The sequence below is a fragment of the Ovis aries genome, chromosome 26 (assembly GCF_016772045.2).
Source record: "Ovis aries strain OAR_USU_Benz2616 breed Rambouillet chromosome 26, ARS-UI_Ramb_v3.0, whole genome shotgun sequence".
NCBI lineage: Eukaryota > Metazoa > Chordata > Mammalia > Artiodactyla > Bovidae > Ovis > Ovis aries.
Genome location: NC_056079.1, coordinates 11576399 through 11592521, shown reverse-complemented (window position 1 = coordinate 11592521; position 16123 = coordinate 11576399). Strand labels below are relative to the sequence as shown.

Here is a 16123-nt window from a genome sequence, read left to right as displayed (position 1 = left end):
TGAAAAAGAGGAATAAATGGATAAATATGATATAATTGCGCATTTGCAGTTATACAACAGTCACTAACGATACAAATAAAACACTGAAGCATATGGCTGACTATAGTTAATTAGCAGATCAATCAAAACCCTGGTTCTGATCTTCTCGGCACTAGATTTAATTTTCTTAGGGTATTCAAAGGTTACAGTATTCAAGTCTAGTCTGACCATGTATAATACTTGGGTATATCTAACATGTTCACTTTATATTGAGTTGGCCAAAAAGCTCATTTGGGTTTTTCAGTAACATACTATGGAAAAACCTGAACAAACTTTTTTGGGCTAACCCAATGACAACATGAACTACCCTGGTGGGTCAGACAGTAAAGAATCTGCCTGCACAGCAGGAGACCTGGGTTCAATCCAAGGTCAGAAAGATCCCTGGAGAAGGGAATGGCAACCCTCTCCAGTATTCTTGCCAGGAGAGTTCCATGGACAGAGAAGTCTGGTGGGACACAGTCCATGGGGTCACAAAGGATTGGACCCAACTGAGTGATTAACACTTTCACTTTCAATAACAACACACATCATGCATTTTGGTAGCACCAGAAATAAATTCAGCTTTATGGAAAAGAAAAGAACTTTCCTTTATAAAATGACAGATTGCTCTCAGAAGAGTGAGGGAGACAGCAGGAGTGCTGTGGGCACTCCATTAAGACACAAATACAGGCAACTTCCGCCACTTGCTTCTCTGCCACAGGGAAAGTGACGTGACTTATCTCATGAATGAATTTACGAAAAAGAAAAACAATGAACAAATTCAGGGCCGATGCTCCTCCTCCCTTTCTCTTCAGAGACAGCCTCTCCTCTGAAAGTACATGTCCTTTTCTGATTTCCTGTATGCCACAAGCTTACTTAGGAACCGGTACTACCAATGACAGCGGGAGTGGAGGCCACAGTCAGGGCTAGAGATTCAGTCTCTGGGTGACGATGGCACCCAGTGCTTGGTACCATGGTCACAGTCTCTCCTCGTCCACCTCTCCAGTCTTGTTTTTGTGCGTCTCTCCAACACAAATCATCACATTCCAACCACAGTAGCCTTCTTGCAATTCCTAGTTACAGTGACCTCCTTACGCATCGGGAGTGTCATCCATACAGTCATCTTCTCCCTGGTATGCTTTCCCCATTGATTTTCCTATGGCTGGCTCTGTATCTTCTTTCAGTCCTGAGTTGAATGTCCCCTGCTAGCTAGCTTTCTTGAATACTCTATCTAAATATTAATACAACCTTCTCTCCATCACTGAACATTATGTTCCTCTAAATTAACTCAACTTGTCATTATACCCTGGTCTTTTGGTCGGTCTGACTTCCTCCCAGTGACTCCAAGATTCATGAGGTCAGGGATCATGGTTGTTTCATTTGTAACTATTACATAGCAAATATTCACTCAACATTTTTGGAATAAATAACTGAAAAGACACTGGTAGACATGGAATCTTAAAATATATTTAATTGGGGGGAAATGTTAAGAAGGACATATAATAGTTCCCCAAAATTAAATATATTTTGATTCCATATATACCAGTGTCTTTAATAGTTTCAGATCATCATGAAATATCTTTTAAATTAGTGAATAGGAATTGTGGCTCTTCAATAACACTGTCTTCACAGATCAAGCGCAAGAATCCTCAGATGATGCAAAAAGAATACATTGCTAAGTGGCCTGATGTTAGCGTATAATAGTACCTCTGGAGATGGTGTCTATGGTTTAGCATCATGTAGCTGAGAATCTCTGACATTTGAACATTTGATAAAATGTTTTCATAGAAAATATAGTATTCATTGAGTATTACCATTAAATCTCAGCACTAGAGACATTTTTCAAAGACATTCCAAGCAGCTGAGTAGAAAACTGAACAATCAGGGGCCGCATGGTCTTTGAAAGACCAACAGGCAGAGGGTAAGGCCAACACAGCCTAAGTTTTCAGACCACTCAGTAGAGCTGAGAAATCAAACTCTTCAGATGACTTTTCTCAAGAGCTAGCTTTAGCACTAGCTGAAACCGTGATAGTGGCAACAGTCACAAAGACAGTGGCATCAGCACCAACAAGGCTTGACAGCCTCAAAATAGGGAACAAAAATCATAATTCTTCTGTGTCATAAGATAATATGTTCTGATAAATGGCAATTTACTTTGCAGATGAGTTTTTAGTAGTTACATTTGCCAAGGATTACTTTTTTCCCCCTGCTTGTAATCAATTGTGTATCCACTTGTAAAGCCTCTACTAACAGGAAGAATACAACAGCAAACAGAATTTCTAAAAACAAATATAATCTGATGCTCATTATTAAGTGAACTAAATTAAATAGGAAAGAAATAGAGCCACCTTTGTCCAGGGAACACAGTCCCGCAGCTGTCTCGGATAGCCCAAGATGTGGACTGCGGGCCCCTAGGTCACCAGCAGAAGTTGACTTTGGGGCTTTCTTTGGTACCAGACTTGTTCTGATCACAATGAAAAGCTACACTGATCTAGGCAGGAAGGTTTGCAGGAGATGCGGAATGAAACTAAAATCAGATTGAACACTGCCTCCAGAGGGCCAGATTTCATCAAGGAACACACAGTGCAGTGTGTTTACAAACTCCTGAGAGTTCTCTGGCTGGCCAGTTGTTAGGGCTGTGCTCTCACTGCTGTGGGCTCAGATTCAGTCCCTGGTCTGGGATCTAAGATTCCACAAACTGCATGCCACAGTCACACACACACACACACACACACACACACACACACCCCCACACACCCACACACACAAATCCTTGAGCAATGCTCAATGACCGCACAGATGTATTATGTGCTCTCCACCTCTGGATTCTGATGGGATTTGGATTATGCCAGGTAGACAGGGGCTTCAAACTAGGAAGCAGACATGTTACAACTCAGAGGATAGTCTTGAAGGTCTTGGAATGTGACTTTGAACTGTTGCCCAACTAGTATCCAACATGTGGCCCCATCACTTCATGGCAACCAGATGGCGAAGCAATGGAAACAGTGACAGACTTTATTTTGGGGGGCTCCAAAATCACTGCAGACGGTGACTGCAGCCATGAAATTAAAAGACGCTTGCTCCCTAGAAGAAAAGTTATGACCAACCTAGACAGCATATTAAAAAGCAGAGACATTATTTTGCCAACAAAGGTCCATCTTGTCAAAGCTATGGTTTTTCCAGTAGTCATGTATGGACGTGAGAGTTGGACTATAAAGAAAGTTGAGCACCGAAGAATTGATGCTTCTGAACTGCGATGTTGAAGAAGACCCTTGAGAGTCCCTTGGACTGCAAGGAGATCAAACCAGTCAATCCTAAAGGAAATCAGTCCTGAATATTCACTGGAAGGACTGATGCTGAAGCTGAAACTCCAATACTTTGGCCATCTGATGCAGAGAGCTGACTCACTGTAAAAACCCTGGTGCTGGGAAAGACTGAAGGAGGAGTTCTGGGACAACAGAGGATGAGATGGTTGGATGGCATCACTGACTCAATGGACATGAGTTTGAGCAAGCTCTGAAAGTTGGTAATGAACAGGGAAACCTGGTGTGTTGCAGTCCATGGAGTTGCAAAGAGTTGGACATGACTGAGCAACTGAACTGAAATTATAGATGGTTCAATAGTTCATATTTCATACATGACTATATTATGAATATGAGCCAAGTTACTATTAAACTTGGTGCTTTGTGTAGTAAGTTATCAAGGTAACAATTACCAACAAATGGTGATATTACTATATATATTTATAATATATATAACATAATCATAATAAAATATATAGCATTTATCTATAATACAAATACTAAATACTGAAATATAAATATATAAAATGGAAAATATTAATAAAAAGACAAATCTACATTTAATACAGGGCTTCCCTTGTAGCTCAGTTGGTAAAAGAATCTTCCTGCAACGCAGGAGACAGGGTTCAATTCCCAGGTTGGGAAGATCCCTTTGAGAAGACAATGGCACAGAGGAAAATCCCATGCACAGAGGAGCCTGGGAGGCTACGGTCAATGGGGTTGCAAGAGTCAGACGTGACTCAGCAACTAAATCACCACTATATTTAATAAAAAATTATATATATAATATATAAACTATATAGATACAAGAGACATGGGTTTGATCCCTGGGTCAAGAAGATTCTCTGGAAGAGGACACAGCAACCCACTGCAATATTTTTGCCTGGAGAATCCACTGGACAGAGTAGCCTGCCGGGCTGCAGTCCATAGGGTCTCCATAGAGTCAGACATGACTGAAGCAACTTAGTACTAATACTATGTATTTATGGATGCTTATTTTTCACCATGAAAAAATATAAATATTCCTGAAGATAGTGAGAAATAGCTCTCCCAGCTACTATACACTTCACCTCCTCTTTGTAGTCTTTTTCTCTCCAACTATCAGGAATTTTAAATTGCTAAAAAATAAGAACTACATCAATACAATTTTAGTCTCTGAACATACACAAAGGATTTTGGCATTCAAAGAAAAATACGATACTAAAATGTGTTTTAGAGAATGAACTGCATGGCGTTATTTATTGTCCTGGGTAGATACATGAGTGTCCATACACAGAGTACTTTAATGCACTTTATTTCCAGAGGATGCGTTCCTGGAAAGACTTCTGCTAATAAAGTGAATGCGACAAAACTGTATTTGAGCTTTCATGTCATCCTTTCAGAATCTGGATGGAAATTACAGCTAGATAAATGACTCAGTAGTCAACCTTCTAGAAACAGCCGTAGTTAGCTTTTAGGGTAATGCTAACTTCACTGTGGTTTTAGTAATCTCATCAACTTTTTGGTTAGGGATGGATAAATAACTAGCTTTTAGTATGTAAATTACCAACAAAAACATTTTGCAGAAAATGGGTCAAGTTAGAGATGTAAATGAGGCCTAAAATGTCTCATTAGGTTTTGAATTGCCTTTTTTTTTTTCCTTAAGCGTTATAAATCTTGCAAGCTTTGGGGGTAATTTTCTCGCTTGAATAAGCGAATAAGGTCTTTTCCAATAATAAATGAACAAAAATACTTCTTGAAACTAATTCTGCTTGAAAAAAAAAAAAAACAGAGCAAATTGAATACTGAAATATAGTTTTCAGGTAAGTTGTACAGATCCCATTACAGATTTCACAAAGGACCTAGTGTGGCAAAGTATTCAATGCCTCTCCTTTAATATCAACTGTATATTTGAAAGATACTTATCAGATCTAGAGACAAATTGTTAACTATAGAATATAAGTCTATTTTGTGAAGGAATGGATCTTTGATTTAGCAAAAAGTCTCTGTGGTTCTCCTCTGACAAGTCCTATTTGTAATGCTCGTGTCTAATCCATATTTTCAGAACAAATACTATGCAAAGGTAGGGTCTTGCTCATAGCACTGCTCTTGGGCCAGCTTACACAGTCAAATGATGAATGCAGACACAAAAGCCAGGCAAAACTGCTTTAGATCTTATAAGATACTAATAAAACAGCGTCGTATCACAGACTGAGACTGTCACCAGGCGGCTTCACACCTCTTCCTTCCACCACGTTGGTTTCTCTCCTAGAAACCACTCATTTACAGCAGCCAAAATTAGCCTTGTGTGACAATGTATGAAGTGCGTGCCGCTCGTCTTCAGCTATCACGGCACTGCCAATGTTTAGGACAGTTTAACATCTCAAACTCATGACAGGGGGCCGCTGAATTTTTGTCACTCGCAAAGCTGCAAAAATGGGATAGTAAATATATAATTACAGTAACTACCTATATTTAAACAGCTTAGAAATCTAACAGGGAAATCCATCAACCCACTGTCATCATTTAGTTTGTGCTGGGCCTAATTAAAGATAAACACTTAAAGTCAGTGATTATAAAACCACATTTCAGATCGCTGTCTTTTTAATTCTCAGCAACAACCAGTATCCCCTCCCCCCACCTATATATATACTCTTTCTAAAATACCAACTTCAATATTTGCCTGCTCCTTCATTCATTTCATACTTTGCTATAGCAGTCTCTGTAATGGATCTTTATGAAACAGAGCCTTTTGTGTTTAGCCCAAGTGATCTAAACAAATCGTAAGTATGCATATATCACATTTTCGTACAGAATAGATTTTATTGTTTCATTCCTTTTACCCGGTAAGAAAAAAAAGGGATGATGAGACTAAATTCTTCACACAAGTATCTTATTTAAATTGGTCCCTGTTGCCTACCAAATTTTTAGAGGTCAATATAAGATATTCTCACATGTTTTAGCGAAGTAAGTAAGGAGATGACAGCAGGTCTTGAGGTCATTCAGACCCAGTCACAGCGGGTAAAATAATAGGTGTTTGGTCACTGTGTCATGTGCTTTGATATAAGAGTTATTTCAAGTAGACAGGACAGATAATCTGAGAGAGAAATATGAGTCCTGGCGTGTGTTTGTATGGTCTACATACTACCATGTCACCTCTTTTGCTCCCTACTAAAAGTCTTACTGGCCTCCCTAAATCTTGCACAGCTTTTTTAAAATTTTTGTCTTTGTCCACCAAGTATTCCTTCCATTTTCACCTTAGTTCCTACTTGAGGGTGACCTTAAACCTCTCTCACAGTCTAGTCAGACTCTTCAAAGAGCAACCTCCTTCCCAGGGCTTTAGGAGATAGCATACCTCACCACCTCTATCCTTTCAATTAGAGTTACTCACTTATCTCTCTAATAAACGCACAAAAGATGATCATATAGTCACGTGCTTGGAGCTAAGGAAAATGGCCCAGCTTCACTGAACACGTGTCATGTGCCACACGGTCACTCTACCCTCCAAGCAAGCCATGCAGGAAGCGTAATGATTAGCCCCACATTAAAAATGAGGGAATTAACCCCTTAGAGAAGCTGGGTACCATGACTTAGGTCATAGAGCATGTGGTGGAAAGAGAACCTGGGAGCAAGTACAGGTTCAAAATCAGGTCTCTGTATATGATAAACAGAGCCTCTACTAGGCACACGCTTCCTCCATACATTCTAGCCTCTAAACACACTGTCATCTGTGTTACGTGTCTAATACAGGGGGATTAGGGTTCTGATGCTCTCATGAATCCAGGCTGCTATTATCTTTGCTAATAGCATCCCCATCCAGAGACTCTATCTGAGGCAAAAGTGGTTCTCTTGAATATAGAGACGAACATGAGCTGGAACCCATATTCAAGTGGTAATTCTTTATTTTTTTATTTTTTTTACTTTTTTGTTTTAATTTTACTTTACAATACTGTATTGGTTTTGCCATACATTGACATGAATCCACCACGGGTGTACATGCGTTCCCAAACATGAACCCCCTCCCACCTCCCCTCCCCATAACATCTCTCTGGGTCATCACCGTGCACCAGCCCCCAGCATGCTGTATCCTGTGTTGGACATAGACTGGCAATTCGATTCTTACATGATAGTATACATGTTTCAATGCCATTCTCCCAAATCATCCCACCCTCTCCCTCTTAGTCCAAAAGTCCATTATACACATCTGTGTCTTTTTTGCTGTCTTGCATACAGGGTTGTCATTGCCATCTTTCTAAATTCCATATATATGTGTTAGTATACTGTATTGGCATTTTTCTTTCTGGCTTAATTCATTCTGTATAATCGGCTCCAGTGGTAATTCTTTACACTCCTGTCATTTCTATGATTATTTATAAAGTCTCTGGGAATACAATTCTACTTCTTGGTAAGGCCTTTTGACACTATGAGTTCAGAAAATCTATTACCAGAAATAACACCTCACCAATACTTAAATCTCAACAACATCCAAGGTTTTCACATCTATGATTACATTTTATTCTCAAGATAGATCTTTGTCAGACACAGCTGATCCATGATCATCCCATTCACTTAAAAGAGAAAGATGATAAAAGAGAAAGCATGGAAGATAAATAAATGATTGGTTAGAATCAACTACTTGGGGACACCGCTGTAAGTACCTAAATTCTCCCTTCAAATTCACATACTGAGGCAGGAGGAAGAAGATCCCCTCCTAGGGTAAAGTGATTGGAGATTCATTCCCTATGGACTGAAACTCCAAGAGAATAGCAGGACAATTAAGGGAGGAGGTCGGGCCCTGCCCAGATCACATATTTCTCCTTCCCAAAGTCAGCAGACCTCCTTGACCACACGTGCACAGACAGACACTTAGACAACTGAATCCATTTTGCCTAAGAGATGTGTGAACACACATGGAGGGATCCTGAGATATACCTTATACAGACTAGAAGAAGAACTGAGTCACGAAGTTTTGTTCGACTCTTGCGACCCCATGGAGCCCGCCAGGCTTCTCTGTCCATGACATTCTCCAGGCAAGCATACTGGAGTGGGTTGCCATTTCCTTCCCCAGAGGATCTTCCTGATCCAGGGACCGAACCCAGGTCTCCTGCACTGCAGGCAGATTCTTTACCGACTGAGCTAAAAGGGAAGCCCCATATATGGACTATGAACCAGGAAAATCAAACTGATCGGTCAAAAAACCCAGAAGAAATGCTCCATAAAAGTAATTCAAACTGCCATGCGGGTGCCACTCAGCCACTCTCCCTGAGTCCACCCATGTGTCTATCCACAGATACTGGACTCTTTTCCTCCTAATAAATATGTAACTTGCTTCACTACATAAATACTTAACTTGCTTCACTACATTCTGTCTTTGCGGGAATTATTTTCTGCAAAGTCGAAGGACCAGGGTCCTCTGGGAACTGGTGATGGACAGGGAAGCCTGGAGTGGTACAGTTAATGGGGTCGCAAAGAGTCGGACACAACTGAATGACTGAACTGAACTGACCTAGTGGCTAGGATTTGGCGCACTCACCGCCATTACTCGGACTCAATATCTGGCTGGGAACCCGAACCCTGCTCCAAGTCACTGCAGGCTGAGGACACCCAAGATCAATATCTTCCTTTCAGTGCATATGTTCTTCAGCACATTCTGCAGGTGACATAATTGGGGTTCATGTAGCATTTGTTAACAGCTTATAAAGGGCAAGTTCTAGGATTAGAAGTTGTGTCTGTCTCCAAGACCACCCTTTTTTCCTCATAACTCAAGTTCAGTTGAGAGTACACACTTATTGCTTACATAAGGCCTGGTCTTTTTCCTTATCTCACGCTGAGATTTTCTCTCCTCAGGTTTTCACTTTGTTAAATAGAAAGAACCATGTTTTATTTTCTTTGCATAACTCACAAACTATACCTTTGAAGCTATGTTTAAAAAGCCAAGGTATAATATAGATTACTGGTGATGTGAATGTGATCTGCAAATAAAAGAAAGTTTTCCCCAGTTGTACTTTTATCTACTCACTCAGAAACTGAATCTCAAGCAATTCTGGAAAGGAACTGCAGTCTTTGAAACCCCCATGCATTCCTGGTCACTCCTTATTAGGCAAGCTATGTTGAGGGCCACAATTTGAATTCTTTATATTATCCCAGGCTTCCCTGGTGGCTCAGACAGTAAAGAATCTGCCTGCAATGTGGGAGATCCAGGTTTGATCCCTGGGTCAGAAAGATTCCCTGAAGAAGGGAATGGCTACCCACTCCAGTATTCTTGCTTTGAGAATTCCATGAACAGAGGAGGCTGGCTGGTTATAGTCCATGGGGTAACAAACAATTGGACCATAAAGAAGGCTGAGTGCTGAGGAACTGCACTCAGCACTATGGTGCTGGACGGCAAGGAAGTCAACAATGAATATTCATTGGAAGTACTGATGCTGAAGCTGAAGCTTCAATACATGGGCTGCATGATGCAAAGAGCTGACCCATTGGAAAAGACCCTGATGCTGGGAAAGATTGAGAGCAGGAGATGGGGGCAACAGAGGATGAGATGGTTGGATGGCATCATTAAAACAATGGACATGGATTTGAGCAAATTCCGGGAGAGAGTAAAGGACAGGGAACTCTCTGTGATGCAGTTCACGGGGTTGCAGAGTTGGACATGGCTGAGCAACTTAACAATATTTTCCTAAGTCCCCTAAGGCTCAGCAAGTCTAAAATGACTTGTTCAAAGTTTTATCAAACCTAAAGTCACATCTTTAGACATGTCTTGGCACTGCACCACTGTGTAACTAGAATTTGTTATCTTTACCACATATCTCTAAGTATAGATCATGAAATCTGTAGGACACGAAAGATTTATAGGCTGATGTAACTTAACATCAAAGAGCTGGACTCAGAAACACATGGCACTTTTCTTATTGGTTTAGTCTGGGTATACACATGTATTTATAAAATACTGATCATATTGTGAAAGTGCTAATACAAATCAGCTTTCTGTTCATGGATTTTATTGTATTCCCCCCTGCTTCTCCCATCCTGTTGTTTTGTGTGAGACACGATATCAAGAGAGAAAATTATGAAATCCCACTGCATTATATCACATAGTATATAACAGGGAAATAATAAACATTGAATGAATGAATGGGAATAGGCCAGGTAATCTGATTACATTGGTTAAAGTGATCACTGATGTAAAGAAACACAGTGAAAAGAATTATGATGAATATATATACATATTTAGCTATAAGTGTATATCCTATAAGATCATAGAATATGTCTGAATCTCTTATCTCTTATGTCTGTACTCAGCATCAGGTAGAGTACTGGACCCAAGTTAGATATTCAATGTATATGTGTTTCACAGATGAACACTTTCTGCTCACAGGTAGTATATAATCCAGGAGTGCAGATAAGTGAAACATATTTTTCACCCTCTTTCTCATTTCTGGCCTCAGTATTTAAAAAGGATGGCCAGGCTTTTACAGATACTTGGGCAGAAACTTTGTCTTTTCCACAACACACTAAGCATTGTGGAAAACGCACTCATCACAACCTTGTGTTTGAATGAACCCAAAAGGATTTGATCTGCACAGGTCCTGGTAGTTCGGCGGTAAAGAATCCACCTGCCAGTGCAGGAGACACAGGAGACAACAGTTCAGTCTTTGAGTTGGGAAGATCCCCTGGAGGAGGGCATGGCAACCCACTCCAGTATTCTTGCTTGGAGAATCCTATGCACAGAGGAGCCTGGTGGGCCACTATCCATGGGGCCCAAAGAGTCAGACATGACTGAAGTGATTGAGCCTCATAGCAGCAGCTGCACAGGTCATTTTAGGGAGAGACAAATAGTAAGGTTTTTCAGTTCTTCAGGCTCACATACATATTCTATTTGCAAGTGTTTCAAAGGGCTCTCATAATTTGCCTTTGTTTCATCCGCATGATGTTTCCCTTAACTACAGTTCTATTTTATATAGGTATATATGTATGTATATATACACACACACAATGATACAAGTTAGAATTGCACATTGGTAATATACTCAATATGGAAACACATATACCTTAAATATACAATTTTCAAATGAGCATCACTTGGCTTAAATTTCACTAACTTTATATCAACAAAAGCAAAACAAACAAAGCAAAATAAAAGCAGACTCGTAGATAATAGAAAATAAATGAGTTGTGGCTAAGAAGAAGGGTAGTGGTGTGAAACGGATGAAGGGGATTAAGAGGTACAAACCTCTGGTTATATAATAAATAAGTTACAATGATGTAATATACAGCATAAGGAATGTGGTCAATAATATTGCAATAAGCTAGCACAGGGACAAACGGTTATAAGACTTATAGCGGTGATCTTTTCATAATGTGTACGAATGTTAAATCATTATGCTGTGTATCTGAAACTAACATAGTATTGTAAATCAATTATATTAAAAAATACCATCTAGCCACTCTGTGACTACAACTTTATTTTTTAAGTTTAGTTTGAATTTAAGAAATTCATAAGCTCTAAAATAGTTTGACATGTTGTTAAAAATACAATAATCTTTCATTAGACTACCTTTCATGTACAAATTATACTTATGTTCAAATTTGTTTATTTGTGAAACCTTGTTTTCATTTTCAGTGGATATGTATTTTAAACTGAACAATTTTGGAGTGTCTTGAGTTTCAACAAAATGGATCATACAAACAAATTAAGGGAAAATACTGTTTTCATCTAACAGTTTTTTTAATGAATAGTTTTCAGGAATAAATTACAGCTGTAACGTTATAAATAAAAAGGTAGGTATATTCAAGTCCATCTCCTGACCTGAGTTAAAGATTGATCACATTTTGAAGATTCTGATTAAAAGGAAGATATTCGTCTTCAGCAGATTGCTGAAACTTCAAAGGTTATGAATGCACTTGTGGAATCTCCACCCCAGCAAGGGTCAGTGTGTGTGTGTGTGTCTGTGTGTGCATGCACATAGCATCATGCATTGAACATATTTCAAGGCTACACTGAGCTTATCTGTACATATAGAGAAAAAGACAAGCCTCCCTTTAATAAGCAGAGAATTGAGAGTTAGCACAGATCTATCTGGAAAGAACTGAGACTAATAGAAATTCAAGCTGCCTTCACACCATCAGCAAAACTTCCACCAAAGGATCTTTTGGCTTTACTGTTTTCATCCATAGCTCTCTGACCTGTGGAAATAACAAGCAGAGAAAGCAGGAGAAACGATTTCCTTTTGGAAACCTGTCTTTCACTCTCTGACAGGAGTTTATAAAAGTAGGTACAAGTTTATGTCCTAGTAATAATCACTGTATTTCTCTACAATGATTTCTATATATGTAGGCATCAGTTTTATTAGCCTAACCTGTATATCACTACATTCTAAAAACTTGCTGCACCTGATTCCATCAATTCATGCATTCTTCCATAGATCTGGTCAATAAATAGCATCCATCCAAACTTTCTTTGGGATGTCTGGCCCATTCCATCAAATCTCTTTCAAATATACTTGTACTTATGCTACACAAATACAACAAATGTTCAGTTTTTCTTGTATATCACTAAGACCTAATTCATTTGGAATGTCTATATTTATTTACTTCATTAAGAATAACTTATATTAATATTTTGCTCTGATCAGAACTAATATGTCAAAGCAGGAAACAAATACTTTAAAAAAATAATAAATTAAACAATATAATTTTCCTTTAAGGGCAAGTGGTGCATGAAAGGAGAAATGTTACCATCATATTGCAGGCTTAACTATTCTGAAAAATTAAATAAAATTAAATGAAATGTCTCAAAGAAACAGCTGTATAAGTTTAAACAAATCAGATGTGTTCTATGGGAATATGCTATTTTACAATGATTAATGTTCTCAAGTTGAGAAGGATTATTACACTTGATACTTGAAGTTTATTGACAAATAGTTGTCCTGACCATTTTCCTACTTAATTTGAGGTTAATTTTTTTAGCCGCAATGCTGTTCAAGTGCTCAAAATGTTACACCATAAGTCCGGCTCCACCAACCCAGGTGCAAGTCCTACCTGAACTTGAACTCTGATGTTTTATACAAGGTCAAGGTACTCACTCACAGCAAGTGTTCCTTGCAGGGACCCTGCTCAGAGGAGCATACATGAGACCGGGTATCACACTGATGTGGCCATCCCTGGAAGCTGAGCCTCGTAGAAGCAACAAGAAGTTTGTGGCAGGCAGGGAGACCTAGTCAGGACACCCCACCCACCCCTCTCCAGCGAGACACAGCTCTCATCTCATCACCAGCTCTGAAGGCAGCTGGCCGGGCAGACACAATGCCCCAGCACGGGGAGGGAAGAGCTGCGGGGAGCAAGCTGATGGCCCCTCTCTACGGACAGGGAGGAAGAGAAAGGCAGGATATTGAAAATAAATAACCCAACTCCCTCTCTGATGTAAAGTGCCAAAGATTTCAGAAGGGAATGCAAATCCAGCACAGAAGACCTTTGTTTTCTTCTCTTGTATTTTGACATTTTCCTAGAATCACTTGATAGCACTCACATTAAGCTTCATTTCAGATTCTGTCCAAAGTCAAACTACCAGGTGCAGCAGGGTGTGACAAAACTTTCCCAAAGAAAAGATCAGAAGGAGCGCTTGTGTTGATTTTTCATTCGCTGCATTCCTAAGAAGACTGATTACAAAAATTAAAGGTCACAGGAAAGAAGCAAACTGTACAGTAATAGGGTATTTCTTCTCCTATTAGAAACTATGATAGCACATCTAATTTTCACAAACTATCCAGCTCTCCTTACAATGAAAGCTATTTTGTGTGTCCTTTTACCCCATCACCAATAAGGCTTCATGATCTAAATATGAAGATGAATACTGTTAGCAGGAATAAACTATCAGATTTTCACGTGGAAAAGAGAGACACTGTAACCACAGTGCACGTTAAACACTTGCAAGCATTGTGTCAATGCAGACTTCTTAGAGAAATTTCAAATAGTGCATTCTGAAACCATGAAAGTGTGTTTGAAGGATAATGATAGTGACATGAGCTATATTTTCCAAAGACGTCACATCAAGGATCTAAAAACAAACAAACAAAAAACCCAGGAAACAGCATGTTAAAACTCGTTTCCTATCTGAGGTTGCATGAGAGTTATAAAAAAAAAAAAGAAAGAAAAAAAACAGGAAGAAAATTAAATTTCTATTTTCACAGGCAATAATGTGTTGTACAATTTGCAATTAAAAATAAATTAGGCACAAAATCTGCAACAGATTGTTTTTAAACTTTCATTAAACCTCTTGAGTTATGCTGCTGGATGCAACGTGCTAACAGAAATGCTAGGGTTGAAATGAGTTTCTGGCATATGAAATAAAATTATGTCTTCAATCTACAAAAATTTAATTTACAGCTTAGCTGATTGGATGGAGCATTTTAACACCATTTTGGAGGTTTAAGAACAGCAAGTGCCATAATCCTCTGAGTATTTTGATCACTAGCACACAGGCATGTAACATACTTTGTGTTCAAGGGAAACCTTTATCCAGGATGCAAAGCTGGTGCTGAATTATAATCACATTCAAAAAGATTGCAAGCCTGTGGGTATTAAGCTTTGCACTCTCAAGCTTAGCCAAGAAGATTTAAGCAACCTACTCTGGGATCATACAGTTGATCTGATCAGAGTATTTGGAGACCTTGAAGTTTATTTTTATCAGAAGTTTTACATTCAGGGTCTCAAACATTAGACCTTCTCAGTGCTAATCAAAAGTGTTTCCTTGCAACTCCAGCAATGACACTTATAAGCAGATGGGATTCATGAGAGAAAGAAGAAATAGAATAAGAGAGAGACAGACAGACACAATAGTTTACCCCTAAATAAAAGAAAATCTTGAAGGCCTAAAAACAACTTCTGATGTCTTAGATGTTATTCCAGATTTCTTTGCTGCATTTGTCTGAAAAGGATTTGTCAGATATTTTTGCTACTCAATTTAAATAACTTAAGTTATTTAAATGACAGATGCCATCTGTATCCTAAAGCAGTCAACTATTTTGCTGAACTTTTTGTTGTTGTTCAGATGAATCAGGGAGTTATTTATGGAGCAGGTATTGCTCATATTCAGTCTCTAATATCAGAGACAAGGATAAAATAGAGATCAGGTTCAGAATTTTTTTTTTCATCTACACTTCCATAAAATGACTACTGAACATTTATAAATTAATATATAACTGAAGAATGACATGAGCTACTATACATGAATTTCTCTTCATTGTGGATATGAGAAAATAAAGGTATACACAGTTCAGGTTCTTTACAATAACTGGATCAAGGTTCTTAAACCTAGCATCATGTACTCTTTGTTCTTTTGTAATCAGTGACTATTTGGGGAGCGTTTCTGTTACATTTACATAGTTTTGATTGAAAATGATACAGGACTATGATGATTTCTGACAACCAGTCTATACCTTCTCATTTATTTATCATTTATTTTTCCTTTTCTTTTTTTTTTTTTAACAAGAAAACATGCATATAACTCAAACCACAATTTGTTGATAATGGTCCAAGAGAAAATAGTTTTGTCTTTCAATAATAATGAAGTGAAAGAAGTTTCCCAAATGGATCCTTTCAAAAACAAACAAAAAAAGAGCAAGACACATCATCTCTCATTCATGGTCATGAAGGCTTAGCTTGATCTGCTTAAATCTGTTTGACTTCTTTCATTAATGAAACTATGTGCCCATAGCATCTATACTTGGTAGCTTCAACTGCCTGGGGAAGACAGGGGCATCACTTGCTGGAGCAAGGAGCGGACAGGGGTTATGTTTAGATAGGATCATCCGGGAAAAAGAAAGGTG

General features: G+C 38.8%; 1 protein-coding gene across 1 annotated transcript in view; it reads right to left on the bottom strand.

The window, feature by feature from the left end:
• Nucleotides 1-16123, bottom strand: part of TENM3 (teneurin transmembrane protein 3) — a 2757765-nt gene that overhangs the window by 1404071 nt on the left and 1337571 nt on the right. The window lies entirely within an intron of this gene.